Source organism: Agelaius tricolor, unplaced genomic scaffold (assembly GCF_023055355.1).
Source record: "Agelaius tricolor isolate 1412-34295 unplaced genomic scaffold, bAgeTri1.0.p SCAF_27, whole genome shotgun sequence".
NCBI lineage: Eukaryota > Metazoa > Chordata > Aves > Passeriformes > Icteridae > Agelaius > Agelaius tricolor.
Genome location: NW_027269287.1, coordinates 3,306,371 through 3,327,665, shown reverse-complemented (window position 1 = coordinate 3,327,665; position 21,295 = coordinate 3,306,371). Strand labels below are relative to the sequence as shown.

The 21,295-nt window shown below is 41.3% G+C and overlaps 1 long non-coding RNA gene and 1 pseudogene across 3 annotated transcripts in view; one reads left to right on the top strand and one right to left on the bottom strand.

The window, feature by feature from the left end:
* The window catches only part of LOC139600446 (uncharacterized), a 65,941-nt gene extending 45,076 nt beyond the window's left edge, over window positions 1-20,865 (top strand). For 2 of the 3 annotated variants that reach the window (XR_011682546.1, XR_011682547.1), the window contains 2 exons: window positions 13,156-13,277; window positions 20,414-20,865. This is a non-coding gene — a long non-coding RNA (uncharacterized lncRNA). Of the gene's footprint in view, window positions 1-11,409; window positions 12,004-13,155; window positions 13,278-20,413 lie in introns of those variants that run through there. The other variant, XR_011682545.1, reaches the window with a different exon arrangement.
* LOC139600450 (cyclin-A1 pseudogene) lies at window positions 16,209-17,397 on the bottom strand (annotated as a pseudogene).
* Window positions 20,866-21,295: the final 430 nt, after the last annotated feature.

The window sequence follows — 21,295 nt, the reverse complement described above, 5'->3', positions numbered from 1 at the left end:
AGCTGCACTTGCACTACCACGAGTGAGGCTCATTCACCACTGGTCTAGGTAGTTCTTCTTGCAGGAATTCCTATAATGTAGAACCCAAATCATGGGTTACAATAAATGAAAGGTGTTTTCATTAACAGTCTCCAACCCTTGTGCCTTTGGGCCAGGCCAGGGGCTTAACATTGCAAATGAACTCCTTCCTGAGCTTGACTAGCAACAAGAAAAAAAAGAAACACAAAACCAACAAACAAAACAACAAACATTACATAGCCAAAATAAAAAAATCACTATGTCTTCAAAAAGGCACTCTTCTAAATATTCCAGGAAGAATGCTTATATATAGCATAATGTAACTATTATGAATGACCTGATCTTTAAAGATGAATGAATGCTGGTGCTGCAATCACTCAGTTCAAAATTATGCTTCTGCCCTTTGGATGGAGAAGATAGAGCACTGGGAAGATTTGAACTCAGCATGTTGAAGGGAACAAGCAAAAATAATGTCTGGCCTATAGCACCCAATGTCAACCCATAGGGGCTACTTCCTTATCCCAGAAACCTTCAGAAAGGTCTGAGACCACAGCAGTGAAGCCATAAATTAATTTCCACAGTGAATAAAGAACCTTAAGATTGCAGTATTATAAACTCAGGGGTTTAGATATTTCTGAGCGGAGTTAGTGGGAAGTTCTCCAGACCTTATTCATAATATACTATGAAAATGCTATCCATTTCTTAAAATGAGAGGAGGAGACACATACCAGTGCCTAAAGGAAAAGCAAAACATGTAAAACTATTAGGTAGATAATTTCAATCCTACAATTTTTTTTAACCTCTTTAGAATATAAAACCAATCTGAGTTACTGTGACTGTTATCAGAAAAGTTATTGTGAGAAACAAACGAGAAAAAAAAAAAGGTAACTTGTGGTCATTTTCATGTCAACTGTGTAGCAATAAGAAACAGACTATTATTAGCCACAAGACCTCTCATGAAGGGCACTACTATGAACAGCTCAATCAATTTCTTATGCATCTGAATGTCTTTTTCACTAGTCAGCAGGTGGCTACAGGATCTGCCAATACAGCAGACAGAAACAAACCCTCAAACATCACAATAAAAGTTTTTTGCTATCTATATAGCATACATGCATCTTGTGAAAAGTTGTTTTAACTTGCTTCTCATGGAAATAAATTATTCAAAATAATAATAATAAATTATTCAAGATAAAGATCTATAAATGTTGAATTATGTTTATATCTAAACAAAATACTGCTAGTATATCTGAGGAACACAAGTGTTCATCTGAATTGAGAGATCAGTTTTTGGTGTGACCTACGAGCACTGTTTACTAAACAAGGATTTCAGTGACTGGTATTCAAAGGCCACATATTTTTTTTCCTACTTTGTTGTTACGATTTTTCTCCTCACAGCTATACTTTTAAAAGGCTAGAAACTGTTGTAAAATAGTTGATAGGTCATTAAGCATGTACTGTTAGTTTGGTTATTATATTGTAAAAGGGGTTAAAAGGGTAGTTATAAGAAATACGGTACTCAACATACCATATTACTCCTAAGTAAAGTGCATCACCCGCAGGCAAAACGAGCCAGCTGGGACAGACCTGTAATGGGCCAATCAAGTGCCTTAAACCTTCATGCAAATGAAGGATCCAAAAAGAAACCAATCCAAAGGGACAAAAAAACAGGATAAAAAGGGGCTTCTGACCCACTGAATCTGTGCTGCTCCACCTGGAACACTGGGGAGATCTCTGCCCAAGAAGACCCAGCACCAGCGCTGCAGCATCCTCAGTTGGAATGCTCCTGCTTGGCCCATGGACCCCCATGCCTTAGGCCTTTCTTTTTATTATACTAAAGGCTGAAATCACTTTAGTATTTTTAATATATACAATCACTGTATTTTCTCACAGTAATCTTAATGCAGAGAAAATCATGTATAGCAGTGTCTTCTGCATCCTTGACTTTTTGTGCTAAGAGCAGATCAATGCAAAAATACAGAGGCTGGTTTGTGGAAGAGAGTGAAAACAAAATGTTTTGTAAAAATACATTAAATAATTCTGTGTTTTGAACATCTCTACTTCAAGTCACATAGACACATGACACATGATAAAAGTAAAATCCCTAATTTTGCAAAGATGGTCTCAACAGACTTGGTATGGAAGTGTGCCATCTACTAATCTGGGAAATTATCCAAGAGGAAGCGAGCAAATCTGTTAAGTATCTGTGTGGATAGCTGGCATACAGGACCACTCATCAGACAGAAATCTCATTCACAACCAGGAAACTACTTTGAAAATGTTTTAAAGATCAGTGTTAAAATATTCTGAATCAAAATCCTTAACAGCAATTAAAAATTAACAAGAAAGAAATCTTCATTAACTTCTAATTGACAAATTTAAACTTACATGTAAAATAAAGAGTGAGAATTTCATTCCATGCTTTTTAACTCTACATGGGCTAAATTCAGTCCTTGGTAAAAACAGGATGACAATAATGGGATTGCAAGACATAACTCAGGCTAGATTTTTGTTAAAATATTGTTCCCTTTCCCAAAAATGTCAATACAGATTGTATATACTGCATTGTTGGTAAGGTTGAAAAATTATAAAAGAAAGGCCTCATAAAATCAGGCCTGCTCTGTTATGTCAGTGGCTAGTCTTGTCAGGCCAGCACTTTGCAAATTCCCACATGAAAGCAATCCTGCTGTGAATAGTTTGTTAACATAACAATCTATTCCTGGTCAAAAGGAACTAGCACCTGCATAAACATTAAATCTATCCCATAAGAGCCAGTGAAGAAAATGTGTAAACAATTTAAGAGTAGAGAGATTTGATGGACAAGTAAAATACCTTTTACTAATCAATAAAGTAATTGACAAGAAAGCTACTAACCAATTGGAGTCACACACGAGGTCTGTAAAACTATAAAACAAGTTATGTGAATAAAGAAGGAGCTTTTTCCACCATGAAGAAAATGGAGTCTTGTGTGATTTATTCCAATACTCCAAATCTCTTTGAGCTAAGATATATATAATAGATGTGATTTGTAGTCATCAGTCTCCTGCTTCTGGAAGCCATCAGTACTTGATATGCAGAAAAAGGCTAAAGGCTTTAACAATTCACCTGAACATTGGAGGAATGCAGGAGGCATTAATGAAGAGAAGTCCCCACTTTGTTTTTCTGAAGATCTTAAGTATAAAAACCAGAAAATCCATACTAAATCAATTTCATTATTTCATTGTGTTATCATAATGTAGGCCTATGCCATTTATTTCAGTATATTGTTGCTTATTAATATTTTACCTGATATTATCATTCTTACATTTTACTTATTATCAAACCATATACTCAGCATTAAAAAAAGAGGAGGGCCCCAGAAGGATAAATAGCATGTATAGATGTACCCATGCTTACAGAGAGATGTAAGGGTAAGCAAAGATGTGGCTGAGCTAATAATGGACCATTATTAATGGACCATGCACCGTTTGGTATGTGCAATGAGCAGATATTTCCAGCAGGTTGAATAGGTTATGCTGAGCAGCTGCCTGATTGAATGTATTTAAAAACATTGAGGACATGGAGCTAAAACTTATCCTGTTAATAGATATACTTCTCCTTTTCATCCAGCAGTTTATCTCCTGAGTGACTAAAGGGACCTCAGGCCAGGTTACCAAGGAGTCTAATGGCCTTGCAGACAAAGTAAATGCTGAGATCTTCTTATCCACAAGAATTCAGTAACTTCTAGAATGTTTGAATACTACTCCTCAGATATAAAAGCCATGCATGACAGATACTCAAAAGACTACTAGAGCTCAAAAGCCATGAGATAGCTCAAAGAAACCTTGCTTTACATTTAATAGATTTCTAAAGATTTGTGGAATCAACATTGGGAATTTGTGCAATCAAATTTGTGAATCAACAGTGAACTTTTTTTTTTTTTTTTAACAACACCCAGTACCTTCATTTATTGTTACTTTGTATAATTGCAAAATGAAGATTTTTCTAATGCTTGCCACCAGCAATCAGATTTCTAAAGAAACTCAGAAAATCACACTGACCTAGAACCAGATTGATTTATGCAAGTATTATTTCGGCTAAAAATACTCTGTATTGCTTTGACAAAGTGGGATTAATGCAATTTGCAGAATTAAAATCCTCAAAATAAATAGTTACTTAAAATGTGAGTAGGGAAGAGGACCAAAATCACTGCAATAAATTTTTAATCCCTTTTTCATACCAAGAACAAATGACCCTTGTACTAAAAATGAAGTGATGGAAGCTGTGAGAAACAACTGCTCAGTTTGGAAATTTAAAAAGGTTTATTAAACTTTGACAAAAATACAACAAAAGGACTACATAAGGAAAAAGTTGCAGCGTTGAGAAGGGCCTGCGTGCATACCATGTGACTGGTTCATCTTCAAGATGGATGTTCTGTCTTTTATACCCCTGGGGGTTGCATCAGCCAGTCCTGACTCCTCCCAGAGTCTGTCAGTCAGCTCTTTGCCTTTTATCACTAGAGACTGCTTTCTTGTAACTGGAGTGGAGATTAGGTTGCCATACTGCACCCCCTAAGCAACCCCCTGAGCTTTTCCATTCCCAACTTCCCCGGGTAAGGGACACATGTGCACGCCTTCTTTTTTACCTGTCCTAGACCACCCTGGCTGTCTGATGGCAACAATACAGAGGGGTAAAAGGGAACTATGGGGAGAACAGAGGACATCTAAATGATAATAACACAACTATACATCACTAAAACTTTTCTTAATATTCACACAATAGTCATCCCTTAATTGCGAGAGCCAATCATCTCATTATCCATCTATAACAGAAGCTACGTCCAGATCCAGTTTCCGGCTGGACTCACTTTGATATCACCATTTACATCTGAACTAACACTGGGAATCACAAGTGGATTAAATAGTGCTAACTAGTACGATAAAATTTCTTACATGTATTTTACTAAAAATAATGAAAAGTGACATCATTCTAACAGTTGCAGTTTTATATTAAGCTAATGAATGTAATCGCATTTCATACTGCAGAGTTTCCTTTAATAATCTGTAGGGATCAGGAAAGAATTGTCTTTGATGGACAGTTTGATCTCTGCAAGTGAATTTTTTTCCTTGTTTTCCTCTGAGTCACATATCAGCCCTGACCATGTCTGTGCTCTGAGATGACAGATAGACTCTACCAACTACAGGTACATGCCAAACATACCTTTATTCCCTGCTTGAGTAAGAAATTCCATTAATTTAGATTAGCAGGACCTTTAAAGGGCTTATACCTACTGAGGTACTAGGCCTGATAGACTTGCTGAGGTAACTATTGCTTCCTTGCCAAACACTGAATGCTGCCTTCATCTCTCTTAACTTACTTCTCCAGAAATACTTTACCTGACTAACATCTGGCTTTCTTATGATGTATATGGCTAATATCTTGAGATCATATTAACTTCCCTTCCAGAAAAAAATGTTTTAACAGGCATACAGCCCTATGGAGTCTCACTTGGAATTTAAGATACCCTATCATCAGTGAAATATAGGGTTAGAAATGACTTTGAGAGGTCATTGAGTCCTATCCATGACATAATCCCTTAATTTATTCAGTAATTGGCAATAATGTCTTGGAGTTTTAAAGTGCTAAAGATGAAAGCTTATAATGGAAGCAAATGATGGTGAGTCTTTTGTGTTTGTGATATACACTAACAATCTCCTAATTGATTTCAATAACTGCTTGACTGCAGTAAGGAGAATGTTGGAGGTTAGGGTTTTTCCTTTTCATTTCCTTAGGGAATATTCTCCCATTTTGTTGCTAAAAGATAATAATGACAGGGTACTTAAGAGAGACAAAAGAAGTTGCCCCAGGAAGGGAGCAGCTGAGGGACAGAGATACCATGAGAATTGGGGTAGCTGCTTGCTCTCTTGGCTTCAGAAGAGGACCATGGACCTACTGATTAGAGAAGGGGGAATTCGCTGCTGCTGAAGCCCAAGCCTGGCCTGGTCCTGCTTCTTCTGCTGTGGATGGGCTTTGCTCTGCTTGTGAGAGCAGCCACTGAACTGGGACCTTATTAACAGCCTACCTCACTAAATAGAGCCTTTCACCATATTCTCCAGTGCCTCAGGGGAAAAGCCTGGGAGCCCTTTTCCCCCTCACAGGGAGCCTCTCCCTGTCCTCTTCCTGTTTGGGAACAGGGCTGCTGCTGGTCCGGGATTTTTTGCTACACTGTAGCCCCTGCACACCCTGCCTGCCCAGACATCCCACGGTTCCAGCTTCCAGCGGCAGCTGAAGAGTTTCGTGTGTAGTACTTTGAGATTATGTTTGTTCCTGCTATTCCAGTTTGCTGCTTCTGAGGCTCTTGTTACAGCTCCTTTTGCTATCCAGAGGGGCACCTAGAGCAACCGGCCCAGGGGGTTTGTGAAGCAAAGCTTTTCTTCCATCCCTTCCCGTCTGGGTCAAGCCGCCATTACAGCGTGCTCCCTGGGCTCGCACCATAGTGCCCCCTGCAGCCATGAGGGAATCACCGCACCTGCGCTGCCCACCGGGAGCCACCAGCGCCCCTGCCGGCTGTGACTGGAACTGCACCAAGGGGAAAGTGCTTAAACAGCAAGAAGAGACTTTATTGGGTTTTCTGGTTTATTCTTTTGTTGTTGTTGTTGTTGCTGTAATTGCTGTTGTTTGATTGCCTTGTTATATACATACATACTAGTAAAGAATTATTCCTTTTCCCATATCTTTGCCTGACAGTCCCTGAATTTCAAAGTTATGATAATTTGGAGGAAAGGGCATCATATTCTCCATCCCAAAGGAGGTTCTCACATTCCTTGGTAGACCCCTGTCTTTCAAGCCAAGACAGAGAACTAGATTGAAGACAAGTAATTTTTTTGAATACTCTGCACAGAATACCTCTGTTAGGATCAGCCAAGGGATGATTGGTCCACAAAATTATCTTTTTGTGACTCATACATAGAGTAAAAACCACAGAATATTTCCTTATAGATAAGTGAATACATAGATCTTCTTTGTTTTCTTTAATTGTTTTTGTTTGTTTGTTTGTTTGTTTGTTTGTTTTCAGGTATTGTACCCTTGTCTATGTTAAATTTTAAACTAATAACTTGAGACCTATTTTTCATGACCAGTTTGATTTCTGAACGTATCTGCCAGGATAATATGTGGTGTTGAACTGAACTCATGAAGCCTTAATGGGTTCTTAATGTAAACAAAAGGCATTTTCTGAGAAATTATGATTTGTTAAAATACTTGGAAATTGTGGTTACCAGACAATGAATAAAACAGACCTACTTGTATCTTAAAAACCAGCAGATAGATGAAAACAGAAGAAGATAGACTGGGACAAAATTCAGAAGTACAAAGTTATATTGATTCTATTTATACGTCATCATCATCTGAGTATGGCATAGCTATCTACATAGCTCTACACCTCTTATTTCTAAAATACAGGATACAGAAACTTTAATGCCTCATTACTATGTACCTACTCCTAGATAAGAACATCCATTTTTTTGGAAGGGAGGGGCGGAGGGGGGGACATTGCTACAGTCCAAACACTTAAAAATATCCATACACTTAGCAAATTGCATCCTAGATTATTAAAACCCATAAGCCCTTTCTTCTTCAATTCCAGCTCTGCTCAACTAGGGCATTTGAATATCTCTGTTTCTCCCTACGTTTACTCATCATGAACAATGCAAAGTAACTAAAATACAGGCCGCAAAGAATATGTGAGATTTGTGGAACACAAGTGTTTAAACCCATGCAAGCTGCAGAGTAAATAAGGGCCTCTGATTTCATATACAAACACTGAAGAAAAAGGAAATCTAAACTTCCCTTCTTTTTGTGGGTATGTTTCCAAAAAAGGGTAGCCAAAAATCCATTTTGTACAGTGCTCTGTCCTTTGCACTATTTGTACAGTACTATTCCTTTCCACTAGCTTTCAGTAGATTGCTTAAGAGAATCTACCAGGGGGGATATTCAGTTTTAGGGTCCATGTCAGGCCTCGTAGGTGTCAACTTACCCTGCACTGAACTGCCCTCGTACAAGACTTAAAAACTCAAGTCTGGTTAGCTGTGACATTTAAGTACAAGTATTCTCAAGGTAAAATGACAGCTGACAGAGAGGAATCAGCACCAGAAAACCCACTTTAGATGTCTAAGTTCTCCAAAGCTTAAGTACATTTTAAACCTCCCCAACCCTATGTAATAAGATACAAGAAAATTAGGGACTTATACAGTCTGCTGCTGGTGTTATTAGCTTTGTAACTAAAGGCTATTCCCTGAATCCTGCTCCACTCAGGTACTCTACAAAGACAAAATAAACTAATATATTGGTGCTGTACTTGCAGCCCCTGCTGTATGAGGAGACCATCACTACTGTAGACATTCACCTTCCTCCACTTCTAATTTCAGTCATATTGGAAGAAACATTCTATCTCTCTCCTTCCAAATTTAGGGATATGTGTGAAAAGATTCAAAATACTCACTATCATTTTACAAATTTGCTGTAGAATAAGGCTGCTGGCTATTTTTCCAGAAACCAAAATGTGTGAAATTTCTCTTGCAATTAAATCTATTGGAAGCTTTTGTGAAAACGCTTTTCTGCCACCATTGACTGTGTTTATTTGTACTAAGATGTGTCATCACCTTCCCTTCTCCTTGCAGAGGGAAGTAGTATGAGAAAGTTGTGTGATCTACGGTGGTTTTTTTCTATTATTTGCATAAATTCTTAAAAACAATAGTATCTAGAAGCAATTCACCCAAAGATATCTTGAACCAACCTTTTACTGTTCAAATAACAGGAAGTTAGTATAAAACCTAATTAAACTATGTGGCACAACCCTAAAATTATAGGGTTTAGCCAGTGGTGAAGTAATTTATTTTCTGATAATGAATTATTTGGCACAAAGCATGCAAAAATATTTCCATTTCCAAAGCAAGCTAGGGAAAATAAGAACTCAGAACACTGAGAATATCAGTGTAACTTGGTATCTCCCATATTGAGAGCTGCTCAAAGAGTTACTGGTAACAAGTCTGTTAAATTCTGGGTTGCTTTCTCTTGTTACATCTCAAAGCTATCAGAGTGGGAAAAATAATAGCATAGAACACTTCTCATTAGCTAAATAGCAATGTCTCATATGACAGGAAAAGAAAAATTACCAGGCCATCATGCCGAGAAAGGATTTATACTTTAAAATACTGTCTTGGTTTGAAAAACAGGTGCCTGCTAGGGAAGACAGGAGCCTCCCATGGAATGGAGAATGTATACACCTTCCCTCCTAATTATTATAATTTTGAAATTAAGGGGCTCTCAGGCAGAGATATGAAGATAGGAGCAACAGTTCTTTACTAATATGTATAACTAGGCAAACAAAACAACAATAACTATGGCATTAACAACAAACAGAACCAGGGAGCCGGTAATAGCCTTCTTGGCTGCTGGCACTTTCCCCTAGCAGTCACAGCCGGCAGGAATGAGCAGAAACCCCGGGCTGGTGGAGGAGAGTTATCAGAAGTTCCGCAGCGGTAGCCAGAGCTGCGGGGCCTCCCGGCAGGGCAGGGGGTGTGGGTTACGGTGTGGGGAACCCAGAGCAGTGCTAAAGAAACAGTGGGGACGGGACAGCCACAGCCCGGCTCTGAGCAGGGCAGGGAGAGGCCAAGTTCAGGATTCCCGGGGCACCCGAGCAGATGGTGATCGGTGCCTCAGGGCTGAGCTCAGCAGTGCCGGTGAATTCTCCCCGCAGTAAGCGAGAGCCTGGCTGTCCTCCTCTGATGCCAAAGAGCGAGAGCGAGAGCTGCCCCCAGCCCGGTCTTTTATCTGTCCCCCATTCTTGCGGTATCTCCGTCCCTACAAGAGAAACTCCCCGAGACAAAAAATGTAGCCAGATGCTTCATTCCTCGCTGGACTTCAGCCACTGTGTTCTGTCATTCTTAAGTACCCATTAGTATCCCTAAGTACCCAGTAGTTAGTTTCCTAGCAACTTATGGGAAAAAAAATCTATAAAAGAAAAAAGAGAGAAGCCCAACCCCCAACAGCTACATTGTTTGAGGAGGCAAAACTGATTATATTTAATATTGTAAGTTATAGTCGTTACTTATCAGGCCGAGGCATTGACACTCCCCAGTTAATAAATTTACATAAAAGAGAAACAGGAACATCAGGATCTGAATTTTTTTTAAAGGAGGAATTCCTGTTTCTGTATTGTGTCATTCAGTAAGAGATTCATAATTCATAATTAATAAAAGATGGAGATCCTTATTATTTTCTGCTCACGAACTCTCTTTATAATCAAGTTATTACTAATATATGAAAAGACTGCACTATTGTATACATTAATTTTTCAGTCTTCCATCAGATCTTGCATCATAGCCCCCAGATGTGTTACTATAGAATCTTACAGAATGTCACATCATCAGTGTAGTATATGGTAGAGATAATTCATGCTATTAATGTATAAAATATTGTAAGATCCAAACTATGTCTTTTGACCGCCCTGGCCGGGAGCAGTGTCTTATTCATATATATCTAGTTCCTGGACTTCGGACTTGCTGAGAAGACATCGGGGGTTTTTAATGTAAGAATAGAACCTTCCAGGGTGATAATCACCGGCTTCCCCGGGTTGCTGGGACCACTCAAGAGTGATTATCACCTCATAGATTGCATCTACCACGATGATGGATGGCGCCACCCTGATGCATGTGAATGCCGACTTCCCTAAGTTCTCTGACATCATCTAGACACATGGACTGGATCTTTGTCTGCCTCTGCACATGTAAAGCCACAGTTCTGCATGAGAAGGGACACAAAGAACATTCGGTCATCTCTGCCTCGGGCAGAATAAACTGTATAAGAACTCACTGTGCGAAGCAGCATTTGTGAACAGGGGGAAACTCTGACATTTGGAGGTCAGATCTGTGTGTTCACCCAGCACCAATCCCGGGCTTGACGCTGACCCTTGGCTGTGGTGGTATTTGACGACCGAAATTCGGTCTCCCAGACAAATTAATAAATCTTTGCTAAATTTTCTTATAAGTTTGGCTCTCGATTTGATAATTTATAACAATCAGTTTGAATGTAATAATGCCATTGAAATCTGTAACTTTGAAGCTTTGAAGGTCATTTTCAAAGCTAACAGCCTAAAGTGGAGCTACAAACTGTTAATGCTGTCCAATAAGTTGTTAATTGTTCAGAAATCTAAGCATTTTAATCCCATTACCTATAAAGATGCAGCCTTCTGCCTGGGTCTGATTCATGTAATTGAAAATACTGCTAAAACAGCTGTATGTATTTTTTGGGCCTGAAGTTTTCAGCTGGTTTCGCCTAGATCATGTGCAACTCTTGTTTTAGGGTCAAGATCATCTCCTGCCATTTTCCAAAGAGAAATTGAAATGTGACTTTTTGTCATGATAAAGGGAATATTAAAGGATCTGAGCAGATGCAGGCTTAGATTCTTTTGGCGCACAAAATTATTTTAAAAAAATCTTTATGGTCAAAAATCTAAAATGTTTTAGACTATTCTCTGCCACATCTCAACTCTTTTATCTACTCTAGAGGCAATCTGACTTTTTTTAGTTTGGGTTTTGTTTTTTATATTATAATGGTGACTCTTGTGTCTGCAGATTTCTACCAGTGCAAGCAGCACTTTTGGACTAAAAAGTCATAAAAGGAGGTATATATAGGCTTCAAGAGTTACTTTCTTCTGAAAGAAAAATGTTGGTAACAGTGAAAGTTTCAGTATTCAAGAGACTCTCTTCTCTTTTCTAAATTCACACTCTCTCACCACATGAAACCCCGGACAGAGTCATCATAACTGATTACTGGTACCAAATGAGGCAAATCCTGGCAAAGCTCATATGGCTAAGGACATCATCTGGACCTCTAACAGCTGGTGAATCAAGCAACTGTGTCAGGGATAACCCACTCTGGCAAAGGCTGCTTGCATGTCGGCAAGCTGGCCTTCTGCAGCCAGGAGCTCTTGCACCAGCTCCCAAGGTCAGCAGTGAGCTTGCATGAATGAGCTTTCCCTTCCCCCCTGAATTTTATTTTGCCACTCCATCTAAATTATGTTTTCGGAGTTATTCAAGAGCACAAAGGAATCAGTTTGAAAATGGACGACAAGTACTTTATGAAAAACCAAATTCCACATGCCTTTAAAGTTCTGCAAGTACTCTTATCTCACTATTTCAAACAGTGAAAAAGCCATCCTTTTCCCCCTCTGTGTTTTGTGAATCAGACTACGTGTTCCTGGTCCTATGATTCTCTTTTAAATCGCTTCCTATTATTTTCTGCCATAATTTTTCTGGAAGGTAGAAATAGAAGACAGGGTTTTTTCAGTGCGACATAAGTAAGTTTGATGGTCATTTTGTGTCTTGAGTTAAAAAAGGATTGGTATTTGTTTTTTCCTTAACAATTTGTCAATGTCCATGAATTACAGTATGGAAAGAAAAAGGCTAAAACACTGGCTGTTTCATACATAAGAGATTTTCAAATTACTGCAGTCATTTGATTTGGGTAGAACATACAAAGTAAAGCAGCATGCTAATTCCAGTTCACCTGTAGAATATACAGTACAGATTTCTTTTTCTTAGCACCTTCTAAACAGTTAGGTCTTCTCAATAAAGGATTCAGTCTCCACTAGGCCGTGCACCATGTGTATTTTTCTGAGGAGCATAACGTATGACCCGTAAATTAGTACAATTTCATTGTACTTACATTGAGAAAGATATTTGATAAAGTGAATAAACAGCAAACTACTCCAGGCTCTTCCAAATTTTAGATGATAAATTTCACATTATCCTCAATTTCCTAATGCTATGTAACAGGTAGAGAAGTGGTTTTTGTTTTTGTACATACGACACAGGTTTGTTTTATATCCAATAAAATCTGGGAAAATGGGATTGTGAGATAAACTGTAAGAATGGTTGGAAGAAAATCACACATAGCTAATAATATTTGCTCATTTGATGTGGCAGTTTATCAAACTTCATACAATAGAATTGTTAAAACAAGTGTGGGGTGGAAAGAGCACCCGAGATTTTGCTATTTCTGTGATAGTTTGCCTTTAACATTTTTAAATAACACTGTTTGAATTTCTGATTTATAAACTCTTTTCAACAAGAAATTTTCCTCCATTTTACATTCCAGAATTCTTTCCCATTTCTCCACTTAAGAGTGACCAAAATCTATGAAGCCTTTCAGTCCCTGTGAGCTGGTGTTCAGCAGTAGCTGTGTTGATTCCCCTAGTTTCCCTCACACACTGGACAAAAGTAAGTAATATCAGCTGCAAAAAACCTAACCAAGCCAATACTGTGGTTTAAATTATAAGCACAACTCTAAAGGCAGTTTCAACTCTCTGGTCTATTTACACCAATGACACTGTTGTAATGCACTTGTTCCTTTCTAGATCTTAGAGAAACATATGAAAGATGGGAATTGTAATAGGATACAATGTAGTGACAGGATAACTTTATTTATTGTCATTTGGATCTACCTCTTGGAAAAAAAAAGGAAAGTTTTAAATAAAGGAATGTGTTTCCCCTTGTCATGGTGGAATTAATCCCAAACATCTACTGTTAAGAGATGTGTGATGTTAAGAGAGTGACCCCAGCTGGAGTACTTCAGCGTGTTTGCTGATGCTTTGATAAGACTAATATTCACTTTTTAAATATAGCTGCAGAAAAATCTTTCTCCTTACCTATTTCCTTCAGTGTTTCCATGACTGTTTTTATTTTTGTAAAGCATTTACTCAAAACATGAAGTGAAAGCAGCTGTGGTTAGTGGACAAAATAAAATCACAAATTACTTATTTGAGGCCAAACCCAAGAAACCTGGCAATCAATCCTTTTATTTACGCATCAACACCACAAATATATGCTTAGTGAAAGAACCACTGTGTTGTTTTTGTTCATTGGAAATGAAAGCTTCCACAGAATTATTGCTAATTTAATCTTTCAAAATGTAATAGGACCTGAACCTGGTTTCCTTCCCTTCTCCTTAGTGTAACTGATCTAGACATTATTTTATTAAATGTCTCAGATTAAACATTCTCTCTCAATTACAGATTACAGGAATCTGCTAAGATAATGAGTCCTACTACAATACCTGCTTTAATTGCTATATTATGAACTCCAGAACTGAAAAAATCCAGAGACTTCTAATAATAAAGTCTGTGGAATTCATTACAAGTTGTTCCCCTCTCTTGCACACTTTCTTTCCTTTCTCTTTTTAAAGAGGGAGAAGTCCTAAATGCCTTGGAAATATGCCCATGCATTGGGGTTTTGCAGTAAGCTAAATACCATTTAAAGTTTAAGTATAATGCTGCTTTGAAGGCTCTGCAGAACAGAGCAGAAAGCAGGAAAGTGTGACCAGAAGGTCTGTTCAAAGAGTAACAACAAAATGGTGACATTTCTGTAAATATGCTACTGCCATATTTTCCTTTAGGGGGAAAAAATAGAATCAGAGTGATTTTTGGCATCTCTCTGTAAGGACTACTGTCCAAAGGATGGCAGCAGTTGTGTTCTGGGGTGTTTTGTTATGGTTTGATTTGGGCTTTTTATTTTTTTTTTTTCCTTAGCAAACCAGAATCATGCTGGACCAGAAAACATTCATTTCAATACACTTTTTTTCCCTGAAAGACACTTTGTAGCAGTTTAGACATGGTGACTGAGTCAATTATTCCAGTAATTAACTCTTCTTTTCATTCCTGATTCAAAGAGTTTACTGCTATTAGATTTTCAGAGAAAACCTGAAATAATATAGAGTTATTACATGCAAAGTCTCTCTCTCTTTCTCAAAGTCTCATCTCTGCTGAGATCATGTTTATAAATTCATAGTGTCATTGTTTGGAAAAGACCTCTGAGGTCATCAAACCCAACTCTTAAGCCAGTATCACCATGTTCTCCATTAAACCATATCATCAGGTGTGAGGGTGTTCACAGGGGTTCTTGAATGAGGGAAGAGACGAAGATCTGACTCCATGTTTCAGAAGGCTTGATTTATTATTTTATGATATATTACATTAAAACTGTACTGAAAGAATATAAGAAAAGGTTTTATCAGAAGGCTAGCTAAGAATAGCATAGCAAAGAATGATAACAAAGGTTTGTGGCTCCAGCTCTGTGTCTGAGCCAGCTGACTGTGATTGGCCATTAATTACAAACATCCAACATAGACCAATCACAGATCCATCTGTTGCATTCCACAGCAGTAGATAATCAATATTTACATTTTGTTCCTGTGTTGCTGCCGCTTGGGGCATGGCGTCCCGGGTCGAGGACGGTTCAGTGGTGGCGCCTCTGCCACATGGGCCAAGCACATGCATACACCAATGTGGTGGACAGTAACTGGCCTTTATTAACGGTTAGGCAGGGTCTTTTCTAACAGGGGTAACGGTCAGTTAACGGTAAAAGGGGAGGGGTTCTGCATGACCTCGCGATATTTCCCCACATTCCCCCCCCCTTTTATGACCTGTTAAAAACATAAAGCAAAACTGACAAGTAGGAAACGTTTAACTGGCAATATGCAATTAACTTGAACACTGTAACACAACTGCAATAAACGTGTAACTGCAAATGTTTAACAAACGAAAAGCTAACTATCTCTAACTGTTTTTTTCTAAAAAAAAACAACACAAACTTGTTTAAAATGTAAGGCGATCATTCATGGGGCTGACTGAACCCTGTCTTTGAATATCTTTGTAGGACCTCCTTCCTCAGTTTTTGTTTTTTTTTTTTAGTTGACCTCCTAGGACCGAATTATTTTCCCAGAGTCTGCGACCTGTTTGATCTTAAACTAGAGAGGATTTGGAGAGTCCATGTCCAGACTTATGTTCCCTCCAAATCGCCCTTTGATCCTTTGACGCAGGGAAGAACTCTGGGTTACTTGGCATTCCATCCAAGTAGAGCCAGAACCTGGCGAGAGCTTGAACTCTACTTAATGGATATCTCTTAACATTTTTGCTGACATGTTTCCCCCACCCCCCCACCCCCCCCCCCCACCCCCCGTCCTTCTCTGTGCCAGCCGCTCCTTTAGTTTGGTCACTGAGTTCTTTCATGACCCCGGGATGGTCTGCCATCGGGCTGCTTGATGATTCATCGCAGCCTTTAGGAAGCCGGGTATACAGGCCGCGGGGGTGTCTGAGGATTCAGTCCTGCAAAACAAACTTTACAAATGTCATTAGTTTTTGCCCTGAAGGTACAGTTTTATTGACTTAAGTGGGCACCATTTGATTTTACTGTTTTTCTTGATGGCTGCGTACCCTTGCCCTGTGAGTACCAGTCTCCAACCCTGTTCCCATTCCCCTAGTTCATTTTTAATTATGACCTGTGGGCCTTCCTCAAGTGCTCGGGTGGCCCAGTGTCACGATGTTAAGGTGTTCTTCTGGCCCGAAAGATCTGTTCACTGTATAGTTTGCTAAACAGTAGGCCGCTGCAGCAGTTTGTGAAGGAAGGTACTCCAGAAGAGGATCAACTTGAAGGAGACTCAGCTCTGCAAGATACCTTGCAAAGTTCTCTGTCCTCATACAGATTCCACGTCTCTGAATATACTGAAGGAGGAACTGGTTGATGGTTGGGGCTGTTAGGTAAAAACCCAGCACTCTGAGAAGCAAGTGTTCCATTCTTAGCAGCTGCTTCTTTGTGTAGGTATCATCTGTTATATAGACAAATTCATCCACATCTGGTGGGTAGATCTCTTCATACTTTGCAGCCAGAAGAATTGCTGCTGTTGCCACAAGCTGTAACTTCCCTCTGAGAGCAAACATGCAGGAAAGAAACCTCTCCAGGAAGTTCACTGCCAAGTACAAAGTCTCTGTCTGAAGTTATACTCTTCCCCTACTTCCCCCAACCAGTCTACCAGGATAGCACGCATCCCTGTTGTGGTATCTGGCTGCTTCTTCATGTAGTAGGGCTTGGGCCTAAATCTTACTTCTGCCTCTCCGAGGTACTGATGAATGTCTTCTGCATACTCTCCAGCCAGAGTTACAACATCTTCCACTACCATAGGAGAGCCTGAACTCAGATCCAGCCACCGATGAATACTGGATGTCATTGCACTGGTATCCAGTTCACGGTGGCTTAATTCCAGCTCTTCAGACACTTGGCAGCTGTAGTTTTCTTGATCTTCTGAATCATCTATGTAGATAGCAAAACCTTGCTTTGATGCAGCACTGATGATGCAGTTGGGCACTTCATTTTTTCTACATGAAGTGATGGTGTTTTCAAAGCCAGAAAAGCTCTTGATAACAGCAGCACCCTGACCGCCGGGCCACTGCTGCTGCTGCCCGTCTTCTGTCAGCACCCCCAGCACGGCCCAGCCACTGCTGCTGCAGAGGGCGGCAGGGCAGGACTCCCGCTGCCCCGCACTGCCCTTCTCTCCGGTGCGATGCATCGCTCCGACGTCGGTACCGTGCTGCCCGGCTCCGCTCGCCACCTGCCCACGGAAGGGTCCGGCCGCCCCGTGCCACCCAGGGTGCCCGCCGGCCCTGCGTAGGCGCGGCCACTGGAGGCGGCGGCTGTTGGCCGTGGCCAGTTGGGAGCCCGGCAGCTCAACCCCCAGCGCGCCGCCTTGACAGCCCCGCCGGCCGCGGGTCGCCATGGTGACCCCCTCCCTCTGGGGCTTGTCACCCTGTGGCGCATGAGGCGAAGGCCCCGTCCAGGCTCCCTCGGAGTCCGAATCAATGGCGGCGCCCCCCGCCTCCCAGCTAATGGCGGGGCCCTGCGGCCCCGAGATAAGGGTGGGGCTCCACACCTCTGAACTAACGGCCGCGCTCTGTGCCTCCAAACTAACGGCCGCACCCCGCGCCTCTGAACCAACGGCCGCGTTCTGCGCTTCCTTTAGCAGTCCATCCCAAAATGACAGCTTTTTCCCCATAGATGGGGTGCCTGGGCTCGGGAGCTGCGAAGAGCGCTCCCACGGCTGCGAATCCCCACACTCAGCAGACCCAGGATTGTCTGCACCCTGCCGGGGTCCCTCCCACAAGCAGTCCTGGGTGGCCTTCCACTTTCCCTGCTCCCGCTGGACTGGACGAGCTTTTTTCAGTGCCCGCATGACCCTGCCCCATGATTTTAGACTCCGCCCCAAGCCTGAGGACATAGCCTTCTCCGCTAGGGCCCCAGTACAATTATCCCATACTTCCAGGTGGAAGATATCCTCCGGATGCCTGATTACCCCAGCGCACAGGAACCTCGACACTGTGAGGACAAAATCTCCTGGTTCACAATCTATGCCCCAGTCTCTGTGAATTTTAAAAATGACCTTAGCAAGGGGCTCCATCCTCTCCACCGCTAGCTATCAACGCGAGACTTCCTCTTTCACCAGGTCCTGGCACGAGACTTCCTCCTTCGCCGAATTGCGACGCGAGACCTCCTCTTCCGCCAGTGCGATGTGAGCCCTCCTCCTTCGCCAATTTTCTGGCGTGAGACTTCCTCCTTCGCCGCCCCGGCGTGAGCCTTCCTCCTTCGTCGGTCCTAGGCGCGAGCCTTCCTCCTTCACCACTCCTGGTGCGAGCCCTCCTCCTTCGCCGAATGCCAGCAGGAGACCCTTCCCTCTTGCTGGTCCTCTGGGAGTGTCCTCCCCACCGGAGACAGTCCTGCTGCTCTGGCCACCATCCACTCACCCAGGCGATTCCCGCTTCCCGGATTGTTCCTGGGTTTCGGCACCACTTGTTGCCGCCGCTTGGGGCGTGGCATCCTGGGTCGAGGACAGTTCAGTGGCGGCGCCTCTGCCACATGGGCCAAGCACATGCATACACCAATGTGGTGGACAGTAACTGGCATTTATTAATGGTTAGGCAGGGTCTTTTCTAACAGGGGGTAATGGTCAGTTAACGGTAAAAGGGGAGGGGTTCTGCATGACCTCGTGGTATCTCGAGACCTTGCGATATTTCCCCACAGTTCCTGAGGCCTCTCAGCTTCTTAGAAGGAAAAATCCTAAGAAAAGGATTTTTCATAAAAGATGTCTGCGACAATCAGGTGCTACATCCTCCAGCATTTTAGATACTTCCCAGAATGGTGATTAGTGCAGATGTGAAAGGGACCATGACAAGGAAGGGATTCAAAGTTATCTTTTTCAGTTTTAGCTGCAAAGGCAAGTGTCCTGGTTTAGAGCAAATTTGGGAGTGAATCCCCAAAGGGGCTCTGGTAGGAAAGCAGATTCAATCAGCCCCTCCCCCCAGCCGGTCTGGGAGAAAATACCTCCTTGGAGAAAAGTGGAAAAAACCTGTTTATTAAACAATAAAGCCTAAACAATATTAAACAATAAAACCCCTTGCCACTCCAAAAGAGATGACAAACTGAGAAAACCCCCTCCCCGGGTTGCAGCTCAGCTCACTCAGTCTCTGGTCAGTCCCTCCAGCACTGGAAATGTCATGGGCCAGGCCAGGCCCGGCCTGGTGGGCCACAGGTGCAGCTGCCAATGCTCCTCTGGGTGCTCAGTCCAGAGTAGGTTTCAAGAAGTCCAAAGAAAAGGGAAAAAAACACAGTCCAGGGAACTTCTTTGCCTCAGGTAGCTAAACTAACTAAAGACAAAAAAGAGCTCTGTCCCGCTGTCTGTCCATCTGCAGACAACACAGTCCAGGAGCAGGAATGTGGAGGAGTGAGAGCAGTATCTGGAAAAAAAACTGTGCACTTCTTCTCTCCCTCCTTCATTTGCTGCAACAAGTCTTAAAGGTGCAAAACTTATTATTCAGAGTAACAGAACGAGATGATTTGGGATAAAAGCATCATATAGTCAACCCAGGACATATAGCTGATCTAAATGTCACCGAGTGCAGCAATCAGATAATACATCTCAAATCTACCCTTAACTGACCCTTTCCCTGCATCCTCCCTGCTCTTTGCCACCTTGGGAAATAACTTAGAGTTGGACACTCTTCAGTCATCCTCTAGAGATAACTTTCTGCCTATTTTCTGGCTATTTATATAGGGAAACGCATAGGCCAAGAACAGAAGCTTAGGTTTTACTTAGAATCAGCATTGTAGTAGTTATTTCATGGAATTATGCTGGAGAATAAGAGGAGAATGGAAGATGTCAGCTAAAGAAGACACATTACATAACCCTGATGATGGAGGTGATCCTCTATGCAACACTTACACATGACATCAGACATAGGCCTAACTTTCATCTGCTTCTATATCCTCTACTAAAAACTAGTCCTGCATTGCAGAGAGCCACATCTGTACAATGACTGGGAACTTGGGTTATGCTACCCTTGGGAAGTAGTTGAGCTTCAGCCTTTGCTTTGTGTTTGTTGGTTGTTTTTTCAACTGGTTGTTAATTAAAAGTAATTTTTTTGAGATGTCCTGGGTTGTAAGATATGGTTTGTGGGTGTGTATTCTGTTTTTCATCTGTTAGATGTAGGGCAGTTATCTTCTGTTAATTGGGCAGTTTACTTTATCTCTTCCAGAACCAATCCTCCCTCTGAGGAGATACTTTCTGTTAATGGTCCATTGAATCTCACTGCATGACTGATAAAATCACATCATCCCCTTGGGAGATGCTCCACCCAGGAGGAGGAGCCAAGCATTCCTACCTGGATATGATCTGAGATTTGGAACAGAGAAGCAGCATTTTCCCACTGGATTCCAGAGGAAGATCAGGCCCATCTATACGACCACTGGATCTCCAGAGGAAAACTGCACCCTTCTACAGAATCACTGCTTCAACAGAACCACATCTGTCACTCCAGGAGGACTGCAGCCATCATTTAATCAGACTGCTGCCAACACCCTGACCAACAGGGTGTCAGGTTTGCATTTTGACTCTGTCAGTGTTGTTTTGTGTTACTGCATTTTCTATTTTATTTTATTTTTTTATTTTCTTCCCTAATAAAGAACTAGTATTATTCCTACTCCCGTATCTTTGCCTGAAGGCCCCTCAATTTCAAATTTATAGTAATTCATAGGGAGGGGGTTTACATTTTCCACTTTGAGGAAGGCTCCTACCTTCCCTTAGCCGACACCTGTTTTTTCAAACCAAGACAGAGAAAAATCTCTTGAGGTTGCATATAGAATTTACATGAAAACTTTGTGAAACAGTTCAGAGAATCAGGTGAAGTCATATTAAATTTTAGGTAACCCAATAACCTTTGTAATTTGGCTTAATAATGCAAACAGGAAAAATAATATCAAGTATGAAGACACTCATCACTCATGCTCTAGTGAGAGGAAACATTGCTGAACAGCCTATTAAAATCAGGTTTCTGCTTCTTTTAAGACAAGATGTTACAAGGTGGGGCTTCACTATTGAAGACTTCTCAAAGTTTCCAATATTTGGCATGTAACCAGTG